General features: G+C 39.7%; 1 protein-coding gene across 1 annotated transcript in view; it reads right to left on the bottom strand.

The window, feature by feature from the left end:
* Positions 1-27,077, bottom strand: part of grid1a (glutamate receptor, ionotropic, delta 1a) — a 644,001-nt gene that overhangs the window by 522,850 nt on the left and 94,074 nt on the right. The gene's annotated exons all lie outside the window — the stretch shown is intronic.

Below are 27,077 nucleotides of genomic sequence, written 5' to 3'. Positions count from 1 at the left end.
TCTCAGTTTGGGAGCTCAGTCTGACGCGATTGATGGTGTGGATGATCTTCAAGTGGGGAAATGAGTCTTTAATCACTGAAGTGATCGGAGTCCTTACAATATTTTCATTTGATTTTTCATGACTCATGATGTTGATGAGCTCTGTAATGTGAGATGATCAACGACGCAACTGAACCACTGATTCAGGCAGCCGCCAGTAAGAGAGCTGGGAGAGAGAAAATGGTGCAGTGCACAGCAGACGGTGGAGACAGAGGGGCTGCTGTCAGTTTGTAATAAAATACACTTTATGGCCAAAAGTTTGTGGACACCCCTCTCAATTATTGCCCACTGCTAACAGGTGTGTAAAATCAAGCACACAGCAATGAAACCTCCTCAGACAAACATGAGCAGTGACTGGGTCGAACTGATGAGCTCTTTGACTTTAAATGTGACGCTATCATAGGGTGGCACCTTTTCCAAAAGTCCAACATTTCTGCCCTGCTAAATCTGCCCCAGTCAACTGTAAGTGCTAGTGTTGTGAAATGGCTCTAACATCTAGGAGAAACAACTGCTTAGTCATAAAGTAGGGCAGAGCTGGGCACAACCTAATAACATAATTATAAATAAGTATTTAAGTTGGAATAATTATATTTGTATACAAGCAGTATACACACCTCTGCTACAAACAAACTCTGTTTGTTTCTAGTGCCATACTATTCATCGAAAATGACGGGAAGGTAAAAGGAAATTAGTCCATGGGTGGGTTAACTGCAACAGGCAGAGGGTAAGTTCTAACACTTACTAAAACATCTGATGAATTAGTGAAAACAAAGTAAAATCAATATTATTCCATGTTGTAAGAAATGTGTTTCCAACCATCATGCATTATATATTAAATATCTATAGGACAGACAGACCAGCCGTCAAACACCAAGTTACACATGAAAACAGCCCTGAGACTGTGTATCAAACGATGACAGTTACATTTTTTGTCCAGGGAAGGACAGCAAATAAAAAAACATCACACATCAGTAAAATATGGAACATTGTTTCTGAAAAACTACAGCTTTGTTAACTGATAATGTCAATTTCATTAATATACTTATTTAAAACCAAAATATTAACATCTGAAAGACAATAATAAAGCAGAAGAAAATCCCTGTTTTCAGATGTTTCTCCTTTTTATTTTAAAATCTGTGTAACCAAATGGAACAAAAAACAAATTTTACTTTATTTGTCTTTGTTTACTGAAGGTGGCTAAGTTGTTATGCCAGATAATAACTAACCCCGCAGTATGAAGGCTGTACTTAAACCTAAGTCGCACTTGCTGTGAGCTTGTCAGCTGCTTCAAAATGGTGCTACAATGTTGGCAACAAGATGGTGATTGATTAAGCAATAGAACATGAGAGGGAGTGTGTTATAGCGAAATAACATCACGGCTGTGATTTGGTCGCTGTAGATCATCACAGCTGCGATGTTATTCGCAATAACACACTCCTCGAGTGTTCTATTGCTTTTGTACAACAGTTAAATAAATACAGTAAGAAATTATAGTTCCTTAACAAGCAGCTTGTTTCTATGTCAGAGTAACAAACTTCGCTCACTCGCTGGACAGTCTGCTGTAAGCCTCACCTGAGCCATAAAACTGCCACAATATCAAGTTCAGCTCAGTTTTGTCAGTTTCTGCCAGATCAGTATTAATGTTGTTTTGTTCCAGCCAGTCTGTAAAGCATCTTACAGCCCATTTAGTTTGGCGAATGGTGTTGGGTTCATTTCTGGCTGATTCCAGGTTGTTTAGCTGTTCTTCTGTCACAGCTGCCGACTGAAAAGCTGCTCAGTGGTGATGACAGTTTGGGAATTTAGTGTCGTCTCATCTTCAGAGTCTGACCAAATCGGCTGTCGGTCAAATGTGATCTTAAATTTTCTGTTTGTGGCAAAGTAAGATGTAAACACACTCAAATGTCTTGAGCGTCTCCTACAGCTGTCAACGTCTCAGCGGAGTGATACAGTGTTTGTGAAAAACCCGTGATGTTATGGTGAAATAACAGCACAGTTAGAACGCTTCTCAACCAGTCAGCTTGCGTGGCTGAAACTAACTGTTGTATAAAATAATATCAGATTGGATTTTGTGATTTATGCAGAAAAGAGCAGAAAAGAAAAGAACCTGTGGTGAAAAAAATGACTTACATGCACTGGAAACACTCTTTGGCTCAGATCTCTTAAAACACTGACCAATCGCACTGAATTTTGGTGGAAGGCCATGTCTAGGAAATGTGGTAATGTGGCCAGAAGCTCATTCTGCTTGACCGTCTTTAACAACATAAAAAGTCATTTTTTGTCTACTCCTTTTCTCTATAATGGCTTCTTGACAACTGTGCTTTCAGAACCATATTTCCATACGAGGCATTAAATGCACATTCTCAATTCTACTCTTAAAAACAACAATATTCACCATTCAGAAGTAACGAATTAATTGATTATGATTTGGTATGTTTGTTATTACTACAGATGAAAAATGTAGCCTGTTTGTTTTATGGTGAACGTGGATGCTGAGGGCATAATGAATTAGAATGATCATTTTATTTATCACCATCGCCGTTTCAGTTTAATTTGATTTAGTTAGTCGCTTTTGTTTATCACATTATTTCCTTTAGGATAGTTTGCCACCAGACTATTTCTTCCTGATGCTCCAGCAGGCCTGTCTACATATTTATAATGAGAGGCAAGAAAGAAAATGCAGAATTGGCTTCCGTTCTGAAATGGCAGGCTGTTATTGATCACTGCATTCCCTCTTGTGTCGTGGAGAAGAGAAAAAGCCAAGCAGGCGGCTGCCCCTGTCCAGATCGGGGTGGAGGGTGGGGGGGTGGGGGTGTGGGGGTGTGGTGGTTAGCAAATAACTTGTGAATGTGAGGGGTATTGATCAAAAGATAGAGTGATTGCCTCAGGAATGAGAAGCCAAAAGAAAAGAGAAAGTTGTTTTGCCAGGAGAGAAATAAAGGGAGGATGGCGCAGCTCTTCGGGTGGAAAGCAGTGGAGGAGGACGCTGGTGGAGGGGAGCCATTTTTATTGGAGAAAAATGCCTTCCGTTCATACTGAGAGACAAAAGAGTGGCCCAGAGCAGTGATAATTATTCATGAAGTCTCGCCCCGGCCACCAAGCCGGGGTAGGAGGCCCTTTATCATCTCAGTGTGTGTGTTTTTTCGTTTTTTTTTTCCTTTTTCTCTTCCCTTGGAAGCGCATACTGTACAATTACATGAAGGCGTCACGTCAACGCTGCCGAGGAGAAACAGGCTCCCTCCCTCGCTGGGTAAAGTTTTTTTCCACCCACTTCAATTTCCCATGGTGCAAATGCAATCTGCTATGGGGCATCAGTGGATCATCAAAGGGAATGAATGAAATGATGGGCGTGTCTGTGATGTGCTCAAGTTTTACATGCATTTTCGAGAGCTGCCAAGACGAAATTGATCTTGATGGTGCTGAGGAACTCCTTGGTGCAGGAGGTCCCAGCAGACACAATGGCAGAATTCTAAAAATACGTTTTAATGCAGGCCTGTCAAAATGTCAACGTGCTGCGGAGATCAGCGTTTACCCTCATCTAACGCTCTGAATTCAGTTCATGAAGGCCTTTCTAAATAGCCAAAGAGCTAAATCAGGTGTGTGTAATGAGGCAGTGAGCTGAAGTCTGCAGTGTTTTGGCCTGCCAGGACTGGAGATTGACACATGTGCCTTAATGCATCCAAACAGATACTGTTAAACTATCGAATATCAAGTATCATAGATTGTAAGTAGACAAAATTTTAGCTATATTCAACATTAACTGTCACACCAATTTAAACCCAAGCGTGAGAAAGACTAACATCTTAATGCAGATGGACCCACAGAACAGAAATGATCCAGCACATCAATTTACCTTCAGCATAGCCTTGCTGGAAAAGAGCCAGAGGCCTTCTTTACGTTTGATTCTGTGACTTTTTTATCATGAACCATTGCCGACTTCAACTCACTTCCTCCGACCCCAACCCAAAATTCTGATTTTTATAGTTTTTGAGGGATCTCAAGGTCCTTGAGAGAGCTGAACCCCACCTGGCTCCCCCATAACTTGAACGCTGATCCCTTACCCTGAAATATAATCAATCAAGACCTGTTTAGTGAAGTTTTTTTGCACTGAAGCTACAAAGCTGAGAAGCAATAGAGGCTTGTTAGCATCGATTAGCGTCATGCATGCCTAATTCATCACACATTATCAAACTACGTATAGGAAATCTCAAATAGACTTGCTTATATGGTGAGTACCAAACGTATGTGGCACATACGTCATAGTGTCAGTAACTACATAAGCTAGTCTGTTTATGATTACCTAACATGTGGACATGGTTTGAGGCATGTTCAAGGCATGCAAACCCAAACATGTCTTAGCTGATTCCATTTGCAATATAAGAAATGTGTAGATATTATTTTTTTTAATTCCCTTAATGCCGTCAGTCAGAGGGTTAGAGTCGTGGTGCCCCATCCACCAGCATGACTCAGGCATTCTTGCATCTCTCTCTGAAGTTCGCTGCTCGGTCACAGCTATGGGCTTTAGCGGGGAGCAGCGTTTGCCTCCTGACAGTGAGCAGTCTGTCGGCGGACATATGGAGCGAACTGCAGAGTCAACACCCGCCGTCTCCTCCAGCCAAAGTCAGTGAAGGAGGCTGTGCTGGGAGAAGCCACAGAGAAATAAGCATGGCGCATGGCGGATGGCCCAGAGCCTCTATCTGGGTCAGGGGATACAAGGGGAGGCTGCCATGGCATTCCTGGTGCTCAGGGTGTGTGAAGTGCATGCCTGTTTAAGGTCAAAGATCATGACTTAATAAATAATAAATATGCAAGCTTTCTGACCTTTGTTCTTGTCACTGTGGACTCCTCTTGACTGTGACCTCTCACTAACTCCTAAATCCAATGTCCCATTCGGAATGTTTGCAGTGGTGGGTCATGAATATTTCAGACATAATCATTGTTTAGCCTGCGCTGCTAATATTAAGTCTACATTGTTAACAATTTTCATTTGATACCAATGAAAAGAAGCTGCAATATGAAACATTGTGGCATTTATTTAACACTGTCAGCTATTGGTTAAGTTAAGTGACCCTTATTAGTCCCACAACAGGGACATTTACCTCCGCATTTAACCCATCTGTGCAGTGAAACACCACATACACACTAGTGAATGCACACACACTAGGGGGCAGTGAGCACACCTGCCCAGAACAGTGGGCAGCCCTATCCAGGGCACCCAGGGAGCAATTTGGGGTTAGGTGCCTTGCTCAAGGTCACTTCAGTCATGTACTGCCAGCTCAGGGGATCGAACCGGTAACCTTTCGGACACAAGGCTGGTTCCCTAACCTCCAGCCCATGACTGCCTATATGCTAAGACAAGGAACGTACCTCACACAAGCATGTAATAACTCTTGCGTGAGCTATCATACACACGGTGGATTTCACACATCACTGCATGTCAAAATTGTGCCATATTGCAATTTATAGTGGAATAGATTCACATTCATGCATTATGAGTGTTGCAGCAAGGGGTGAAATAGCACACTGAGTACTGTAATAATGTATACTGTTCCAGTATAGTGAACCAGTACATGCTAATCCTCATAACATTATGCAGTATAATATCCACTATGCTGCAATTACCATCATGCACGATGTACCATATTGCAGGGTAGGGGACCCAACTAGACCCTACCACCATCAGGGGATGAACCAATAGGACTGATACTCTTCTTAGCCCTCCAATCACACATACAGTCACATGTATGCCATAGATCAGCAGCTGTGGTCTAAAATGGCTACTCACAGTATTAAGCTACAAAGTGAGGTATCATTCATTTTTATAGTTTATAGTAAGATGTACTGTGTTCTAAACCAAGTGTGCATGAACACCTGTATGTGGTTTGATCAGGTTGTGAGAAGTTTCTGGGATGTATTTACAGAAAATATTTGGGTACTTATTGATTTTTAGTGTTAGCAACCTTAGCACCGTAGCTCCAGTGCTAAACTAAAGAAACTACGTTTGGACTCTGAACATGTTTTGGCCCACATGTGGTGTAAATTCGATTGTTTGCAAGAATTCTGGAAGGATTTTAAAGGGTTCATGTTCTCATGTAGGCAGCATTTCCTAAGCTAACAATAACCAACAGCCCTGCAGGCTAAAGTGGTAAACTTCACCATAATGAGATACGGCAGAGGTCTGACCCAAAGAGTTTGCCTTTTGTGAATTTGACCCAGGTCAGGTCTACTTGACGACCCAAATACAGCATGAACAACTCTACACTTCAAAGAATACTTACCCATAATAGGCCCTACTACGTGAACAGAATACAGAGCAAAACAAAGCGTCTTTAGAGAGATGTCGCCCCCACAAAAGTGAACATATGATACAGTAAAGCTAGCTGCCCAACATATGTTAGCTCTTGCAGTAAAGCTCGTATCCAAGGGACCCCAACAGCACCCTGGCTAGCAATCAACCAAGAAAATATCTGAAATATGCATGAACATGCTGTATTTACTGCTGTTCCCCGATCCTGAGGCGGACACAGCCCGTCCAAACGTTCGCCCTCACTGTTAGCGCATTAGCAGGGTTTGTGTAGCATGCAGATGCTGTGGTACGTACAACAGGCAAACAATCATCTGGGCCTTGTTCCATGAAAGCGGCAGGTGTGTGTGGAGGTGAAGGCTTTGACAGCGGGCATTTGCTCAGCAGAGCAGATGGCGTTGCTGAGTTGACCCTCTCTTTGCCCAGTAACAGACAGGCAGCGCCAGTGCTGCATCGCGTGGCATCCAGAGCACTTAGACGAGTGCAGATGTGTTTACATGATGCATGGGGCAGTTTGCTCTTCTAATACCCCTCTATGGGAAGCAATCTGCCTGCCTGGCTCTCTTTATATCTTATCTATACATGAATGTGTGAAAGCATGCAGGAGGCTGGAGAGAGAGTTAGAGAAGCCTGAAGGGCCGAATAATTGTAATGGTTTGAAATGAATAAGGCCATTAGTGTTAATGTCTTTAGGGGTATTGCATACAATTTGTCATGTCCTTTATGCAGTGAGGCAACACCGAGCCTTTGAGAGAAAACCACTGCAAGCCGTAATCCTGAGTATATAAACTTGAGCAGCTACAGTTTCATATGTCATCTCAACAACGTGGTGCAGCGGGCTGTATCATGGTCGCGCAGGGCCAGATATGATCTTGTAATGAAAATACATGTCTGTTAAACATTTGATCATGGACTGCGGCAAATTCCTCAGCAAATAAGGGTACATCCTCTCTTAAACATGCCCCAAAATTCTTCTAGTTCCTGTTATTTGAATGTCTTTAGTGGAATCTGTGATGCAGGCAAAACAAGCTGGCTAAAAATGCTATCATTGATTAACTGAACTGTCGTTTCCTGGGTTATTTGTACTGCATATAATGTGTTCTCCACACATGTTCTACATATCTACATGCTTAACTGGAGTTTTTTTTGGGGAACTTTTTTTAACCATGCTAACTTACATTACATCCATGGGCTAACTACTTAACGATTTAGGCTTGTTGCCCATCACACACCATTGAGGAGTGCACCAATGCTGTGTATGTTTAGCTCTGTCTTCATTAAGCATTGGGCTGGTTTAGATAGATAGATAGATAGATAGATAGATAGATAGATATATAGATAGATAGATAGATAGACAGATAGACAGGCATAAATATGACGTATCTATGAAATATATTGCAGTTTGTGATGGAAAAGAGTGGAAATCAAAAGACTAATAACTACTGAAAAGCGAATTCCGGAGAGACGCTGGGCCACACGTTGTGCACGCGCCACCATCTTGGATGACCTCAGTTCGTTCTCACCTTAATAAGTCTATATTCAAAATTTTCTCATTTTCCTTACGGTATCATGCCTTGCTCCACGACAAGGTCAATCGCTCTATGATTCACTGTAATCAATACTGGCTTGATTAAATTCATATTAATGAAAATTATAATAATTAAGTTACTAATCGATAACGCTATTTTGTCACCAGTACCAGTTCTTTTTAAAGAATACATACATTCCAATAACATCAACCAATATAATTCCATACATATTAAAGATTCCAATAGTTTTAGGTAAACATTGCTTTACTGTCTGGGCGGCACAGTGGCGCAGTGGGTAACGCTGTCGCCTCACAGCAAGAATGGCCTGGGTTCGATTCCCGGCCGGGTGACCAGGACATTTCTGTGTGGAGTTTGCCTGCTCTCCCCGTGTCTGTGTTGGTTTCCTCCGGGTACTCCGGTTTCCTCCCACAGTCCAAAAACATGAAGTCAGGCTGATTGGACATGCTAAATTGCCCCTAGGTGTGAATGTGTATGTCTGTCTGTTTGCCCTGTGATGGACTGGCGACCTGTCCAGGGTGTATCCTGCCTTCCGCCCAATGACAGCTGGGATAGGTTCCAGCACCCCACTGCGACCCAGAAGGATAAGCGGTTTAGATGATGTATGTATGCTTTACTGTCAAATATGATTAGCAGTTCTGAACTGTCTAATTTCTTCAGGTCACTTTAGATGGTATAAAGTAAATGCTTAAAACAACAGATATCACAATGAATCTTTTCCATTTAATTACTAATATTCTTATAAGTATTTTTTGTATAGGACATTTTGCAAAACAAATAGCATTTAGATTTAAAAATGAGATGTCATGGATTTTAACAACCAAAAATTATCCCACGGAAGATATTAGAATTAAAATTTTGATTCAGTTTTGAAGGATTTTATTTATTAAACCTCATTATTTTATTGTTGAATCAAGAAAACACTTTGCACTGTAATTATACAATGTTTTTCCATTTTTTAGTATGTATCCAGCTGTGGGGAATATATTAGGAATTCTTCCTATAATATCCTTCAGCTGTCCTAAAAACTGAGATTTCTGGTTCTGAATGTAGAGAAAAGCTGATTTTGAGATTTTAAGAATGGACCTATTGTGCCTGGATAACTGCATCAGTTCTTAAGCCAATTCTTAATTTGATAGCGTAGTTAGGTTCTAAAGGATATGAGCTTTTCAGGGATATATGACACGACATTTGTTGGTGTGAGCAGAGCTAAACCTACATTTAGACAGCAGTGAATGGAATTGATGAATGAAGTACACTGAAATACACTATCAGTGTTGTTGAGGTCAGGGTGGAGCTTCCCAGACTTATTAGCGATTCTGTTGGTTCCACCATTTTTCACCACATTTCTTTAAATACAGACTGAAAATATGTCTTTATAATGTCAACAGCCTGCTGGTCTCTACAGCTGGACATTTACCTACTGCAACAGGCATATCATGAGAGCACTAAGGCTTACTGAATATGACTCATGCACTCTGCACTATGTTTGCTGAAATCACTGGTATTAGACGCCTGCAATATATATATCCTCTATATGTGGTTGCATTTCAATAGTTCTGGATCATAGGATGGCATTTCATGCTTTACCCACTTTACAGATGCTATATAGTTTTAACAGATCTGCAATGTGTTGGAAGGCGTTTCGGGGCTGGAGAAAACTTCTGGATCCGTTAACTGGACCAGATGATCCTCTGATTGATGCTCTGCGCTGTTACAGTTTAAAATGTATGGGTAAAGAATGGCTCCATGCTGCCTCCACATCTGGACTGAAACGGATGAGTGGACAGATCCTGTAAGCAACGCATTCCTTATCAAAGAAATATCCTGAGTAGGCTATTTTACACTCTGCAGGGGTGCATGTGGAGAGAGAGCGAGGGAGAGGATGCTGATGAGAGGAAAGAAAAGCTGGATAGAAGGGGGAAGAACGAAAAGAATGCACAGAGGTAGAAAGATGAAAGAGCAATCAAAGGGAGTGGTGAAGTGACAAAAGAGGTAACGGCGAGTAAAAATAAAAAAAAGAAAAAAGAAAAGAAAAGAGCACGTATGCCTGTAGGTGAAAGAGCACGCTGCAATTCTGAGCAGTGGCCATGCGGAATAACTACAGAAATGGAAGGGTTTGGCAGCGTTCTGCGTTTCATCCTACAGAAAAAGGTGGCTCTGCCTTAAATCCGCTTGAGCATCAGCTAAAAATACATCCCACCCTCAGCAAATCAGACTAATTCTGTTATCAACCCTTTAGGATGTGCTTTTGCATCGCATTCATTGTTCAAGACGTCTGTAAAAGAGCCTTAATTTAACCCAATAGATTCTAAACCAGAGAAATGTTGTTGTTGTTTCTTTTGCAAGTTCTAGATAGTACGTAGGTAAGTGTGAGATACAAAATTCTAGGTAAATATTATGGGTAACATGACAGTTCAGAGGCAGTGTAACTAAATTACACTGGAATGCTAAACAGGTTCTTGCTGTTAACTGGGTGAGCAAGTGGTACAACCTCCTCCACAGTACTGTGCAGTTATTTTGCTATATTTTTTTTATTATAGTGTTTTTATTGACACTGTATTTCCAAAAGTATGTGGACACCTGATCATCTCACTTATGCAAGCTTGTTGGATGTCCAATTTCAAAACCATGGGCATTTATATAAAGTACCCCCCCATTCTGTCAAAAAAGTGTTGTTAAGGCCAGGCAGCAGTGTCAGATTAGAAGGTCTGGCTCACAGTTCATGTTCCAATTCATCCCAAAGGTGTTCACTGGGGTTGAGGTCAGGGCTCTGTGTGGGCCACTGGAGTTCCTCCACATCAAACTCACCAAACCACAACTTTACAGGCTTCATTTTGTGCACATAGCACAGTCATGCTGGAACAGAAAAAGGCCTTCCTCAAACTGTTGGCACAAAGTTGGAAGCACATAATTGTCTAAAATGTCTTTACATGTTGTAACATTAACATCACCCTTCACTGGAACTAAGGGGCCCATATCCTGAAAACAGCCCCAGCCCATTATCCCTCCTCCACCAAACTCCACAAATCCACTACACTGTTAGAAATAACGGTTTTGTTCAGGTACATTTTTCGTTCATCAAGGTACAAACAGTGTAAATGTTCCCTCAAAGCTCCAACAGTGGTTTTAAGGTCTGATTGTGAACCTTAAATAAGTGTTTCCAGGTGAAAAGTTCGTATTTGTACCTTTTCATAACCGAATGTTTTAAACAGAACAGTAAAATAAAAGCCTGGAGACGAGACGGGGTGTGTGGAGTCAGTACAGCTTAGAACTCATCATTTCAGTGGATTATGGTTCAGTTATGTTCCCTGACTAAAGGTACTGAGATGGAGCCTTGAGGGTCCCACCCTAGTGACAGGAGGGTCACTGACCCAGAGGCAGCTTAGTACCTTTTTTTATTTTTTGAAAATGTATGCATTTCAGTAGGTAGAGTTCCCCTGGCATCTACCACACCCAGATTAATCTATCAGAACATGTTTTTACTGCTTCAGAGAAAAGAAAGCGATGATAGTTGCTGTGATTTTACTGTGTTCTTACATTTCACTTCAGAAAAGATACAAATCTTTGTATTTATCTGCCATCATTTTATACCATATAACTTAGCTGGTACTCAGATGTTTCTGATTTACTATCCTGCATGTCAGTACTAGCATAATTAGCTAGTACCTTAGGGGATTAGGGAACTGTGCAAACCTATGAAACCTTTCATTTTCTCCTTTCCACATCCTGCATTCTTATTTTGATTGAAACAATAATCAAACAAACAAATAAATCAAGTGTTCAGTTGAGCCACAGTGCTGCCAGTGTTTGGTTTCACCTTTAGTGCGTAACGTTTCATCTAATTCCATAGAGCTCATGTTAAACGCTCCTATGAAAAATATATAAGCAAAGCTAAATTCTTTTCATTTATTCCGCCCCCGATTTTCGCCGCACGGCTCCTCCGGAGTAAATGGAGATATTCATTACTTGCATGGTTTATTCACTTGAGTAATGGAGATGATGGAAGCTAATGCTAATCTGGCAGTGATATTATTCTCCGTTTCTCTATTGGACGTCTGTGGGAGAGCGTAGCGCCCCCCCCCCAACCCCTCCTCCACACTCAGGGCTGGCTCAGTGCCAAAACCACTGTGCAAAGCAGCGCTGGGGGATTCTTTCAGCCTTTGTGTTTGAGAGGGTTTTTGCTCACATTAGTAGGAAAATATATAAATATTGTACATTGTGCTGTATTCAGATAAGAGAGCATAACCCTTATGAGTAGGAACAAAAAACGACTGTGAAAAAAATACCCTGTATATTGAATTATCTGCACATTTTGACAGACACCACCAGGCAAAGTTCTGAATACATATCTTTACTATGTATTTTGGAACAAAAACATCTCAGATTTATGTGTCCTTTATTTGTTTTTGTTGTTTTTATATTTTGTTTATACAATTTATAAAGCTATTGTGTGATGAATGTACCAGTAGAAGTGGTCCGCATACATTATGGTGGAAATCATTTATATGGCTACCAATCTGTAGCAACGCTATACACTGTAGTGTAATGTTGTGTTATGTGACTTTAAGGCTGTTTTTAAGGTGAGTGTCTGTTTTGGGGGCTTTAATGTGACAGTACTGTGCAAAAGCCCCAGAATACCCTTCATTTGTTTAATTTCCAGTTAAAAACAGCCTTTAAGTGCAAATAATTATTTTTCAGACATGTAAGGGAAAAGAGTAGAAACATATATTTAACAGAAACTTACACAAAAGGCTCAACAACTAATATAACGTCATCTTTTCAGCTTTTAGTTTCATCACCTTTTGCCTTTGTTACAACTTCCATTCTGTTAATTTTCAGTTTTAAAGAAATCCACAGGGATATTTTCCCACACTTACGAAGTTCAGTCTTAAGGCCAGTCTACGTCGAATCAGAGCAGAGCGTATGCCATAGCCTACGCAAATGGCCTACACTATCATGAGTATATATGCTTGTGCGTTGGTGTGTCTGCATTGCTTTGTGTTTACACCAATTCTATTTTTCATCTTTCTGTCACTTCAACATCAGACACTCAAATTTGTGCTCTCAAACTTGTGTCTTTATCCACTACATGGGCATTTTTTAAGCATTTGTTAGCTGGAACTGAGCCTGTGCTGTGGTGGGAGGCTTGGTACACTAGCATTAGCTTAGTCTAGCAGGCTACAGCTGTAAATACTACAGAACAGGTTCAATTTCAGCTGTTTCAGTCTGCGTCACCGCAACATATAGTCAGAGCTGGTCAATGAGGAGCCTGGCCTCTTTCTATTTCCCCTATTATATTAAAAAATATGTGATTGCAAAATGCCAGAGGTGCTCGCAAGCAAGTCCACAATGTGTGGTGGTAAATGAAGCTGAACGGCCAAAATAGTTTCTAATCACTCGCCCAGAACTTTCCTTTAATTTTAGAAAGTAGAAGGATGTATTTCACTAAAAAAGCAAACTCACCTGTATGTTTTCTTTTTTCTACAGCAAACGGCTGTCCGCGCTCATTGACGTCATGAACATACATTAGGCACCATTTTAAACAGCTTTTAAAATTATAACAGCTGTTTTATGCTGTTCTGTGTTCAGTAAACGATTGTATTCTTTTACATTAAAAATGTCTAAACATCTATAAACTATGATTTTGCTCAAAAGCTCCATCTTAACCCATTCATTTTGGACTCGATCGGGAGCGCCCTCTAGCGTTTGAGAAACCCGGAAGACATTCTCCTCTCTATAAGCTCTCTGATTTAGTTACACATCTAGGGAGGTGCGTGTTGTATGTTGTCTTTAATTCAGCCAAGAATTGTTACAGTATACGTAAGCATGACATTTCTGTATATTTAAAGGAAGAAGTTTATCGCCACTTTTGTAAGAAAACCTTCAGCAAGTGTACTTAAGTTTCTGAGTTGCAGTGAAAGTCATCCTTTATTTCCACACAAAGCAAGCAGAAGCAGCCACTTTGGCATGGAAGGTCCGTCGCTGTCTGTGTACGTGCTCCTCGCAGACGTTCTGTTGTGGTGAGTGTAACTCCGGGCTGTGTATGGCACGCATCTGCGATGTGACAGCTTTGACCGCAGCTGCTGGCAGGCACTGTGTGTCAGACACACTGAGACTAGACGTCCTGTTCAGACTGACGGCTACGTTCTGTGTCCTGTCAAAGCCAGAGCCAGGCTGCCTTCGGTGGAAGTTGCTCATTTCACCCTGATCTGAGCTCTTTGCAGCATGATTAAGGTGGGGATTTGTGGACGGGTTGCAGACACTATTTCGGTATAAATGACACCTGGGAAACCTTGCACACTCTTGACATTATCATGAATTGGCATTGACAAGCGTGGAGATGACCAGTATTGCAAATAACAAAAAGAGTAGTCTGAGCATTACTAGGCAAATATATATTTGCTAGACAGTTGAATTAAATCATGAAGAGAAATTTGGAGGCATGTCATACAAAATATCCTTCTGCTTACGAGTTTTTCCTCTGTAATTTCAACAGAAGTTTTCCGTTTTTTTACATTTCACTGTAATTTTTCTGTATTTCCCACTATGCATTGCATGCTGAGTAGTTTTCCTGTCAGAGATTATACCAGTTAAACCAGATTAAAGGAGAAAACTGCACCTTCATTGTGAGAGTATCTAGCTACTTTTCCACCATGCTAAATTCAATTGTTTGAATCCTGCTGATGCCACAGCCTGAAGGTCAGTAATTATTGTTACGTTTTTAATGCCGTTTTTGTTGTTATCGCTAAATCTGTAGGTCATCAATCATGGCTAATATTAGCCAATATATTAGTTGGGTTCTTGTGGAGGACAGGGAACTTTTTTCCTTTCGAGTTGAAGGAGACATATGGTTCTATTTTACATATAAAAACTGTAAAATTATGGAATGTTCTGTAAATGAAGTGAAGGAATGTTCTGTATGTACCCAAAATATTTACAGTAATTTAACAGAATTTTCTGTTAAATGGGTGACAGAATTGTCTTTTAAATTTGATGGAAAATGCACCAGTAATGTTTTGGCAGTATATTTTCCATTTTTATATGGATTTTTTTTACAGTTCAGCATCCTTTCTCTTGAATTGATGTATTATGGTACTTGGGCTACAGCTGCACTATGTACGATTTTTGTTTGAAAGAAGTAGCATTACAGAGTCAGGAGGGGAAAAACACAGCATGTGTGCTGCTGCAAGTCACCCTGTAAAGCCTGAAACTATAATTTAAAAGTCAGAGGTGTTGGGTTGGATTTTTCTTGGACCATGTAATACGTCTTTATGTAATAATGTCACTCACAGACTCAAAAAGATGCCCGGCTTGATATTTAGGTCTAATGCAATACCAACAAATCGCTGCTGTCGGAAGAAAACCTCGTACCTCCAAAATGGTAACTTTACAGGAGAAGGAAAAACATACTTTACTTTTAATGTAAGTCAATGGAACCAGACTTTTTTCCAAGTCATTTTGGATAATTTCTTTCAGTCCATTCATCATGAAATTTACAGACAATAAAGAGGGTAACAGATGTTTTCAAATTATGTTAAAAACTGAAAAACGTCAAAAATGGAGATATGAGAACAGTAGAAGACCCCTGAAGACGCATCCTTCGCTAAGTCTTGACTGAGTTCTTGTTCATATAGGATCAACAAAGCATAGCATAGCCTTACTTGTTGCCTGAATTAGCCAGTGCAAAACCAAAGAAGCAAATTTCAGACACCAAACATGTCTTGGCTGACCGTCACCTGTACTCTGTCACCCTCTAACTCTTCAAGTAAGAATAGCTTGTTTTGCAATGACTGACCCACTTTTTTGTGATCTTAACTGTGTCCAGTCAAGTTTAAAGCTGACCCCTAACAGTGACTGGTGGCCTGAGCTCCAAACACAAATCCAACAGATTGGTCAAAGGTCCCCCCGCAGCAAGGGCAACGGCAAAACGGCTGACAAAAGCGATTAAGGTACATGATGTCTTGAATAGCAGCGATCACTGCAGAGGTGCTGCTGGTGGGACTGTCAGGGACTGTTTATCTGTCTGTCTGAGCAGAAAGAGAAAAGAGAGAGACCCTCAATCGCTGCACGGGAGTGTAATAACTTGGTAAAGCTGCAAGTGATATTGAATGCTAAGATCAGATTTGGAGATCTGATGTGCTTTTACTGCAGTACTGAATGTGTGAATGTCATCACTGCGCCACGGCCAAGGATAGCAAGCATGAAAATGTCTCCAGCCATTCACTGTGTTATCTCAGGAAAACATGCTGTGTGCTTTTGATCCCACTGATTCCATGAGGAAAATGATCTCTGCAAAGTCACCCTCACTCACTCATGGGAGTTCGATGTGAGCTGCTGATAAACTGTTCACTCTCTTAACTTTCCCAGTTAGCATCTCCCACAGTGTATGACAGTGTATGATACTGTAGTGTAGGATTCCGTCAAATCTGTGCTGTAAGCACATATTTAATGATGAAGATGAGACTGATGTCTATATTTATTGCATTCATATCAGGGCTGGACAGTTATGAATGATATTGTCAGCAATACCAATTTTAGGAGGTAAAAAAAAACAACAACGGATTATATTGGACAACATAAATTTATGTAGTCAACATTGAAACAGACTGTTATAGTTATACAGACCTGCCAACAGCTTACATGTTGACAGTCAGAGTATGCTGGTTGCTGGTGTGAATTATCTTTCAAAAATACAGCACAAAAGCAGTCTTGACCATTGCCTTACACTTGTGTAGTTGTTTTGAATGCACCAACATGATCTGCATGATCTAGTTCAAACTGCAGTCCCAAATAAAGAAAACTAACTAAAACAATTAAATATTCAGAGCTTAGATATTTACAAGGGTTAAGTTATGATCTATTTAAACCCAGGGCATTAACTGAGATAGCAGTAAGCTGAATATATACAAAATCATCAATTATAGGGTATCTATAGGGTTTCTATTTAGAGGTCACTGTCTTAAACCCAAACCGCTCAATTTCAATTTGAAAAAAATAAAAAAATAAATAATTATAAATAATACTTATATTTATTTACACATTTTTATTTTTTTTAAAAGATCTTTTTGAACCCTTTTAAAGTCAAGTTGAAAAATTTAGATTTTGTTTCATTTTTAAATGATGAACATTTTCACGTCACTACCGAAACACAAAGAGTTTAAGTCTGTAGGCGGAGTCTTTTTCAGCCACACCTCTGCATTTTAGAGCAGGGAGGCTGCATCCCTGTCCCTCATGGCCACATGGTGAGCAGTTAGAGCCAATTGCTTTGCAGTAAAGGTGTCCCAAAGTCTGAAAATCAGTGCGTAACATTGAAAACTGTCACAACTGAAACATATATTTTTGGCACTTTAGTAAACTTTTTTGTGGGGGTTTAAACAAAAATTGAATGATTAAAGATGTATGATTTTTGTGTTTACAACTGTTCAAACCTATGTGTGCTAGTCATATACTAGCTAGTGTTCTTATTTTATTGGTAGTGACAAAATGGAACGTTTAATCATTTGTTTTAATAAAATTAACATAATTGATGCATAGGGTCACTCAAAGCAGAAAGATTTTAGTCAAGCAGTTTAAAAGTCTGAAATGAGTACTGAAGTCTTTGAAGAAATTCAGTAGAATTTTCCATAAATGTTTAAAGGGCCATATCATGAAAAAACAAAATTTACCTGCTTCTCTGAACAAAGAGAGCTTGATTTGTTTTGATTTGTATGTGATGCTCTTAAAATGTTCAGTATGTACCATTCACTCCTCAATCCATACAGACCACAATATGGCAACTACGCTGCAGCCTGTACTGAATTCAATGTTTGTGTGACATCACAAATAAAAAGGCGTTTACATGCATCCACCTATTCAGCCGACAGCAGTTTAGCCCCACCCATTCATGCTGAGTATTTTAACCAGGCACAAAATACGGCTGTCCACTCTATTAGACACACCTGCCTTAGTGATCCACCTTGTAGATGTAAAGTCAGAGACGATAGCTCATCTGCTGCTGCACAGTTTGTATTGGTCATCCTCTAGTCCTTCATCAGTGGTCACAGGACGCTGCCCACAGGACGCTGTTGGCTGGATATTTTCAGTTGGTGGACTATTCTCAGTCCAGCAGTGACACTGAGGTGTTTAAAAACTCCAGCAGCACTGCTGTGTCTGATCCACTCATACCAGCACAACACTCACTAACACACCACCACCACGTCAGTGTTACTGCAGTGCTGAGAATGATCCACCACCCAAATAGTACCTGCACTGTGAGGGTCCATGGGGGTCCTGACCACTGAAGAACAGGGTAACAAAGTATCAGAGAAACAGATGGACTACAGTCTGTAACTATAGAGTGAAACTATATAGTAAGTTGAGCTGATAAAATGGACAAAGAGCGTAGAAACAAAGAATAAGGTCAGTGTTATCAGATTTCCTTATCGGAATGGTCATGTAAGAATTAATTATCACTGTTTTTGGTACATAAAATCACATGATCATCATAAGTGGACCTTAAAAAATGAAAACACAAGCAGGAGATGTGGACCTGTTATTATCGGTTAATTTTATCAACCATAAGATACGCTGGCCGAGACCAAGTCCATCATATCAGAGACACGCAAATCAAGTGAAACAACTTGTGATAAAAATGACTAATATTAACAGCCTGAATCAGACGGGAACAGTTCCACGAACGCTGCTATGAGTTGCTAAATCAGTCAGCGCGTGGTGTGTTTGTTCTGTAGCTTCACCCTGGTGTGTGTCAGCTCGGTACTCTGTACTTAGTGCATTAGCGCGCTGCATCGCGTTTACGTGCACTTGACATTTCAGCGTCTCGTTAGGGGAGAGATGGATAGCTCGTTGAGAGGGAAGCATGCTGCTTCTGCCTCATGCATGCACAAACGTTGATGCAAATGAACACGTGCGCTGGGCCACACAGCTGATTATAAATATTCAGAAACCTGAGCATTATGGATTTGATTTATTGTTTCTCTTCACCCAAGACTGAAAGGCCAATTATGAGAGGTTTATGAATCAAAGGAGCCCATGCTCACCAAGGCTGTGCGACGACACAGAGCGTGCGATGACTGACGAGGATATGACATAATTAATAGCTGTGCGTTTTACTTAATGTAGGTGGACTTGTTAAACACGGGGTATGTCACAGAGAAGAAGAGCGCAGCACGTATATATATGAGAGGCTTCGGCTGTAAGCACATAGTGACAGCCCCATATATAAAGGCAAGATATAAAGGGAAGATTAGCGAACATCAACCAGGCTGTTTCATTCTAGATCGTCTTCCTGGCACTTAATGACATTGTTATTGAGGGTTGTGCCTCTAAAATGGCTCTAGTTTGGTAATGATTTAAAGAATATTCCAGCATTATTCAACCTATTGTCTATTTGCATCTTTGCCACAAGTTAGATTTCTGCCCCCCAATCAACCGTAAGTGCTGTTATTGTGAAATGGAAGCACCTAGGCACAACAACAGCTCATGAGTAGTAGACCACCGAGTGCCTGTCTACTGTTGCATCACTCACCACAGAGTCCCAAACTCCCTGGAAGCAACATCAATACAAGATCTGTGCAGCAGGAGCTCCATGAAATGGGCTGCATCGGCAGCTGCACACAAGTCTATGATGACAATGCGCAATGCCAGGAGAGCACTACCTAGCGCAGAGGTCACTAATAGGCAGACCGCGGTCCGAGTCCGGACCCAGATGCTGTCCTATGCAGACCTGGATCTGTAACCGATAAACTATGGATAATTATTTAATTTCGACAGGGTGGCCCTATTTTAATCGGTGTAATGTTTCTAGTCATTACGGTAACTTTAGTGGCCCGGAAGACTCACAGACCAATCGCATGCACTGTAAATATCACACGTGATGCTACTTAGCCAATCAGATCTGTGCATTACGATGGACACTGAGACAAGGCCAGACACAGCGGATGGAGAAGAAAGTGAGTCAGAGGGAAGTTATTTCACATATCGTGCTCTAAAAAGAGAAAACTGACAGTAAATGTTGTTGAAATATGACTGAATTGTACTTTATTTGATTTGATATTCAGTTGTTGACTGTATAAGCTGTTGATATACCTACTAGGCGACTTCAGTAAACAGTATATGGCACTGAATCATGATGCAAGTTAGACATTATGATGTTCTGGACCTTCGCTTGAGGAAATTTTCTTTAACTGGACCTTGTTGAATTGTAATTAAAGACCCCTGACCTAGCAGAATGCATAGTGCCAATAGTAAAGTTTGGTGGAGGAGGGATAACAGGCTGGGGCTGTTTTTCAGGGTTTGGACCGCTTAGTTCCAGTGAAGTGTAATGTTTATGCTACACCACACAAAGACATTTTAGACAATTATATGCTTCCAAGTTTGAGATAAAAGTTTGGGGAAGATCATTTCCCATTCATGACTGTGTCCCTGTGCACAAAGTAAGCTCCATAAAGACACCACTTGGTGAGTTTGGTGTGGTGAAACTCCAGTGGCCTGCACAGAACCCTGACCTCAACCCCACTGAATACCTTTGGGGTGAACTGGAACGTCAATTGTGAGCCAGGCCTTCACCATCATTGCCTGACCTTAGCAATGCTCTTTGACTGAATGGGCAACAAATCCCCACAGACACACTCTAATATCTTGTGGAAAGCCCTAGCAGCAGAGTGGAGGCTGTTATAGATGCAAAGAGGTGGCCAGCTCCATAATAATGCCTCTGGTTTTGGAAAGAGACATCCAACAAGCTCATACAGATGTGATAGTCAGGTGTTCACATACCTTTGGCCACACAGCGTACCATCAGTTACCAATAAATTCAAAGCAAAGGCAATAGAAAACCCAGTTACTCAAAACAAACAGAAGCCAGTGGCTGAATTTAATCCAGAGACGTTTATTTAATAAGAAATTTTCTAGAATTCTTCAGTTACGTCGAGGAGTGCACAGTTCCTTACAGTACACTCTGGCAAGATTCACAGCTCATAATAATGAATAGTACAGAAAACTGGTGGAGCTCTTTTGAAGGAATACTCCAGCATTTTTCAACCTACCTTTCAATCTCAATCCGGTGCTGCCTCATCTGTAACACACCATCAATTACCACTGACAATCACTTCATCGCATATACTTGGAAAAGAACAAAAAATCCATTGACTTGCAACTCACTCATAACAGGAGCCAAAGGGCAGTTGCTGAGTACTGTGAATAACCGTTTGAAAAATGTGACTATATAATGCAGACTGGTGCCATTAGACTGTAACAGTACAGGTCTGAAATTGACATAAGACATTGTCTGTCAGCACTGGAGCACCACTGTAAAAGAAGTTCCTTTTTTACCCTAAAGGGTTTCTGGTGCACTGCTAATGTATTTCCACAATTCCAGATTTACAACTTCATTTTCAAACACTTTTCACTGAGGAATTCATTCAAATGTTCTACACAAATACATTTTAAGTGATGGACTTCAGCAACTGCCCTATAACTGCCCTATAACTCCTATTAAAGGTGTGATTCATGTAAACAGGTTTTCTGTCCTTTTCTAAGACAAAATAGGCAAAGGTAATAGAAACATAATAGAGATTAAATATACAAATACTAGAGTATTCCTTCAACCCTCTAGTACTGCACTAGTATGCCGCATTATGTTGCCTCAGGGTAACAAACTAATTATCAAATTATTAAAGTATCATTTCACAATAACTTGATGCATGTTTATCGCCAATAAAATGCTTAATAATGAAGTGAGGACTTTAAATCAACCAGTAAAAAACTATTTGGTGAGAATTTGTATAACCTTTTTCTTGCATAGTGAAGCAAGTGGGTGACATATGTTTCTATATCAGATCAGCAAAAAACGAACAAAACCTTTTTGATTAGTTTTTTTATCCATACCAAATATGATTCACATCTGTTGGAGTGTGAAGTTAATATTTAAGCATTTGCTTTCATATAACTGATTTTTATGTCATAAGAAATGGGTTAAATAATGTATGTTGCCTACAAGCAACATTATGTGGCATTGAAGTGGGTATAGGTAATAGCAAGTAGCACATCCCACTTTCATAGCCAATTGAGAAAACACTGTATTTTCTTTTAGTTTGTCATTTAAAATGATTGTTAGGTTTTTGTTTATTGAGAAAATTTTTATTTATCATTTAACATGTATATATATATATATATGTATATATATATATATATATATATATATATATATATATATATATATATATATATATATATATATATGTGTGTGTGTGTGTGTTTTTTTAATACTTGAAAATGGCCTGTTGCTTTCTATGTTTAACATGGTTATTTTTGGCTTTAAATGATTGTTGAGTGTGCGAGGAACCACAACATTGCTTCACAATGGTTCATCATGGTAACTTAGCTTCTTTGAAAAAATGAATAGATTTGGTCTTTGTTTTTTTTTATTTTTTTATTTTTTTGTTAATATTTAAAGATTAACAATTAGTTCACATTTGTTCCAAATATTTAGATTAAACAATTGACCCTTTTTAGCATTTCTTTCCATTATTGCAAAGTGTTGCCTCAAGGCAACATGTCCCTAAAGGACCCCCCACACACATTGTTTTATTTATTTATTTATTTTTATATATATGCATGTCATAAAGGTTTGATCTCTTTCTGGGTAAAACAACTAAAGAACCACCAAAAGGCAGAATATGAGTTATACATCACTGTTAGCTGCATCACTTTAATCTATAGACTGATAAAATGTCTGACAGTTCCTGCTGCATATCCTGTTCTTGTTCCTCTGGTCTTTCCAGTGTGGAGAAGTTGAAAGCAGTCTAATGGCAGATTTTAGGGGAGATGTGGTGAGTGAATGGCAATTAGTGTGTCTGTCACAACGCAGCAGCCAGACAAAGCAGCCGCCCACCCAGCCAAATGGAGTGCTAGAGAAGCAGTGGACAAAAGCTAAGTGAAAATAATGTCCTGCCCAGTCGTTTAACTCATAGGCAGTAACAAAGCACAAACTTGTGTATGCGTGTTTGTGTATGTGGACTAATTATTCTTTGGGAGTTTGCAGGTTTGATCCCTGGCGATGCCACAGCCAACCAGCAGCTGGCAGTCCAAAAGATCTTAACTGGGCTCTGTCTGGGTTGCCTTTATTACAGCTTCCATTCTTTTCAGGAGACCTGTTTTCAGTTTTCAAAGGAATCTGCAGGGAAATTTTTCTGAGTAATCCCAAACACATTCAGTGATGTTGAGATCTGAACTCTGGGGTGGTCAGTCCATTGTTCTGAGAACACCAGCAGCTTCTTTATTTGGTTTTCTTTTTGCTTCTAAACAGCTACACATCCTTTCAGACTCATTGTCTGTGTTTACATGCAAAGACTTTCTGCTGTCCGATTAAATACATTGCAATTACAGATTCAGACTGAGGTGTTTATGTTCTCACTTTACTCAACACTCTGATGGAAATCTCTGTTTACATGCTCACTACAAGTAATCAGATCCAAAATTACATGCATGTGTAGAGAACCACTTAGTGTAGACGTTACCATGACAACCAGCATCACGTGAGGTCCAGTCAGAGTGAGATGAGCAGCAGTGAGCAGCGCTTGTGTTTTTAAGTGCTTTAAAATGATGTCAGACTCAGGAAAACGTCCTTCACATGTCCTTATTAAAGAAGGCCGAGAGGAAGACGTCGTGTTCTGAGACACATAAGCTGGACGTCCATCCCACCGCCGCCTTTTAAAGATCAGAGCATAAACTTCGTCTCCTCTGCAGACCAGTTTCTGCTCCGCCATGTTGAACGGTATAAACTCTCACTATGACGCGACGAACATGATCAGAACGGACTTAAACTTTCCGATAAGGAGTGTAATCAGATACAGGCGTTTATACTAATATTATTCTTCTATTTAACGGGTTATTTTCAGGATTACCCACCTCGATCAATCGGATAGAAATTGTATTCCAAATGGCCTCAATCTGACTAGTCTATTTTGATTGAGGTGTTTACATGGACATATTCTATTCCAATTGAGCTATTAGTCAGATTATTAACAGATTATCACGCTGCATGTAAACGTGGCTTTTGTGCTGGGTTGTCTTCTCACAATGGAAGGATGGACAGAAACACCTGTGGATGTTTTTTGATCTGAAAGAGTGGAGCTTGATTTTCTCCTCTCTCTCAGAGATGAAAGCTTTAAGTGCTGTTTATCTGATGGTGACACTTTCGGAGGTCTACCATGGCTTGCATAATTGTTAGCGGTCCCATTTTCTCTATATTGATTAATAATTTTTTGATCTCTAGTTATAAAAACTATATTTATTTCAGTCATTTTCCTTTGAAATACCCCTTCCTAATGCAAGGATTATCTTATATATAACCTTTTCAGAAAAATGTCCTAACAAAAATGAATAAGTTCCTTTTAATAGCTGTGTTAACTGGAAATTAAATAAATGACAGTCATCACTATAACAAAAAGCATTGCTTTTAAAGGGATAAAATTCTATTAGGGTCAAATTTATGCAAATGAGATGTAATTAATGACAAATTATTCTGTTAATCATTTGCAGGCCTATGTTTGTGTTTATGTATGTTGGTATTTGTAAGTGTGCATCATCGTTCTGAGTGCTGAGGACCATAAGCCTCTATTACAGATGTAAACTGCTGCCCACACACTACAGGGGTTGGGATTTTTATTTTTTTTCTTTTCTCCACAAAAGCCTAAGGCTTGCTTCGAGCGTTTACAGCCATGTACTGCTTTGTAATACTAACACTGCTAAGATCTGTTGAGTCTGCTGAAGTTCAGAAGTTCAGCTTCATTTTTAATACTGGATTTATTTTTTGCAACTGAATGACTCTGTACTTACTTCAGCAGCACATTAAGGCCCAATCCCATTTCACCCCTCGCCCCTACCACTTAGCCTTTACCCCATCATTTTGCACGTTCAAGTCTAGGGGTAGGGTGTCCTGAGAAACCAATACTGAAAACCAGTGCTGGTTTTGCATACTATTTTACATTGGTTACAGTGGTTTACAGTGGTGAGCTCCTCCTCATCTTTACCTCTGAAAGACTCAGCCTCTCTGAGCTTTATTATACCCAATCATGTTACTAACCTGTTGTCATTTGACCTAATTAGTTGCGAGATGTTCAACGAGGTGTTGTTTTTAAACATTACACAACTTTAACAGCGTTTTGTTACCCTGTTCCAACTTTTTTTTAAATGTGTCGCTGGCATCAAATTCAAAATGGGCAAATATTTTATATATATATATATATATATATATATATATATATTTTCAACATTTGATGTGTTGTCTTTGTACTTTTTTCAATGAAATATGGGGTTTAAATGATTTGCACACCATTGCATTCTGTTTTTATTCACATTTTCCCACCATCACAACGTTTTTTGTACATGGGGTTGTATATATGCATTGCTTACCATAGTATGCACTTTAAATTCTACCATCTATGTTTATATTCTGTATTTACTTTCTATGAAATTTTTGTCTTTGTTTTTTGGTTCATTGTCTTTTCACTATAGTTTAAATATCTATTTTTTCATCACTGCACCAGAAAAGTAACTAGACTGTGTTTCATTATACTGTACAGCCCTATATCAGTATAGTCCAATTAAACTGAATTGAATTGAATTGACTGTTTATTATTATCAGATGGAATGAAAACAATGTGCGTTTCTTTCCTGCTACATCAAACAAATTTACTTCCATTGGTATTTTTTATTATTTATTGATGAACCAGTTATTCCACCTCACCTAAAATATCAAATTTTTATGCACATTTTCAAAATTTGTATTAAAAAGGTGGACTCTCAGCTGGTAGTCCAGCAGAAATCTTTTTTAGAGGACTTATTTGCACATGGCAGCATTCTGCGATATCAATATTGCCAAAGCCAACATCTTGGTAACAATCAAGAAACAACATATTGTGCAGCTCTAATATGGAGTTCAGCACCGTCTCTGGACAAATCTTCACCGCACCCCTTCCAAATCTGGAGGCACCTGGAGAGCTAACACAGCAGCGCAGCGTACGACCTCCTTGCTCCGCGGCGCGACCTAGTCTTTCTACACAAAGTCTGGGTGAGCCAGTGTGTGGCGGAGCCAGAGAAGCTGTCTAATCTCTCTCTCCAATAAAGCCACAGCTGAGGCTGGTGACAGCTCATATTTATGCAAATGCAGCCTATTCTGAGAGATTATTCAAATTGAGCAAATTAACTCTCTTCCCCATTCTTCCTCACAGAAGGCAACAGGTAAAGAACCGAGTGACGAATGCAGGCATTAACAAAAAGCCGAGAGAGAGAGAGAGAAACAAAACTGAGGGCACCGGAGGAGCGAGAGCAGATTTGTGTCGACTTTGATTTCCTGCAAACTTCTATTTTTTTTCTTTCTTTTGTCTTTCCGTTCTTTGTGTTGACGCTTTGTGGTTGCTTTGCTCATGTTTAAAACAGAAGCCAGTGCCTTCGGTGTTGACAAAGCGGAGAAGCAGCGCTCTTACAGAAGCTCTAATCCCTGCAATGGATTTGTATACGTCAATTAGAGCTCAGGCTAATTCAATTTTAAATTCAAGTCAATTAGAAGAGATAATTGAAAATTTAGCCCATGAATTGAAAATGAGCTGATATTTGTCAGAGAGGGCGTTACAGCCTGTGAACTGAAACTAACCTACTGTTACGATGCAGATGAGTTGACCGTGACAATAATCCTTCAGGTTTGGCCGGTTATTCTCCCCCTGATGGGTGATGATTTTTTAATTAGCTGTGGTGGAACAGCTGGGGTTCTATGCTTTGTGACACTGACTTGTCAGTAGGAAGCCAATGGAAATAATTAGACAGTTAGATAATTGGATAAGTGGACAAACCCAGCTAGTGAATGGATCTTCAATTTTTCTTTCTTTAGGCACCATTAGCAATTGATTTTCCCATCAAAACATTCAGCTGATATTGTTATCACAGTCCAAAGAGCATGAAAAAATAACAGATGTAAGTAATATAGCATAGAAATGAACTTTATACAGATACTTCCCACTTACACTGGTCAAATGAATGAATTTCTTTTTTAATTACATGTTTATTTCTTTAATATACCTATTTTGTTGATAGCTTATGACCTCATAGTTTCATAATAATGAATTACATTTCTTTCATTACACTGTTTGAGTATATTGTTCTCTGTTACTAGATAATTCTCGGTACAATTTAAT

Source organism: Colossoma macropomum, unplaced genomic scaffold (assembly GCF_904425465.1).
Source record: "Colossoma macropomum unplaced genomic scaffold, Colossoma_macropomum, whole genome shotgun sequence".
In the NCBI taxonomy this organism is placed as follows: Eukaryota; Metazoa; Chordata; class Actinopteri; order Characiformes; family Serrasalmidae; genus Colossoma; species Colossoma macropomum.
This window is presented reverse-complemented; position numbering and strand designations above follow the sequence as displayed.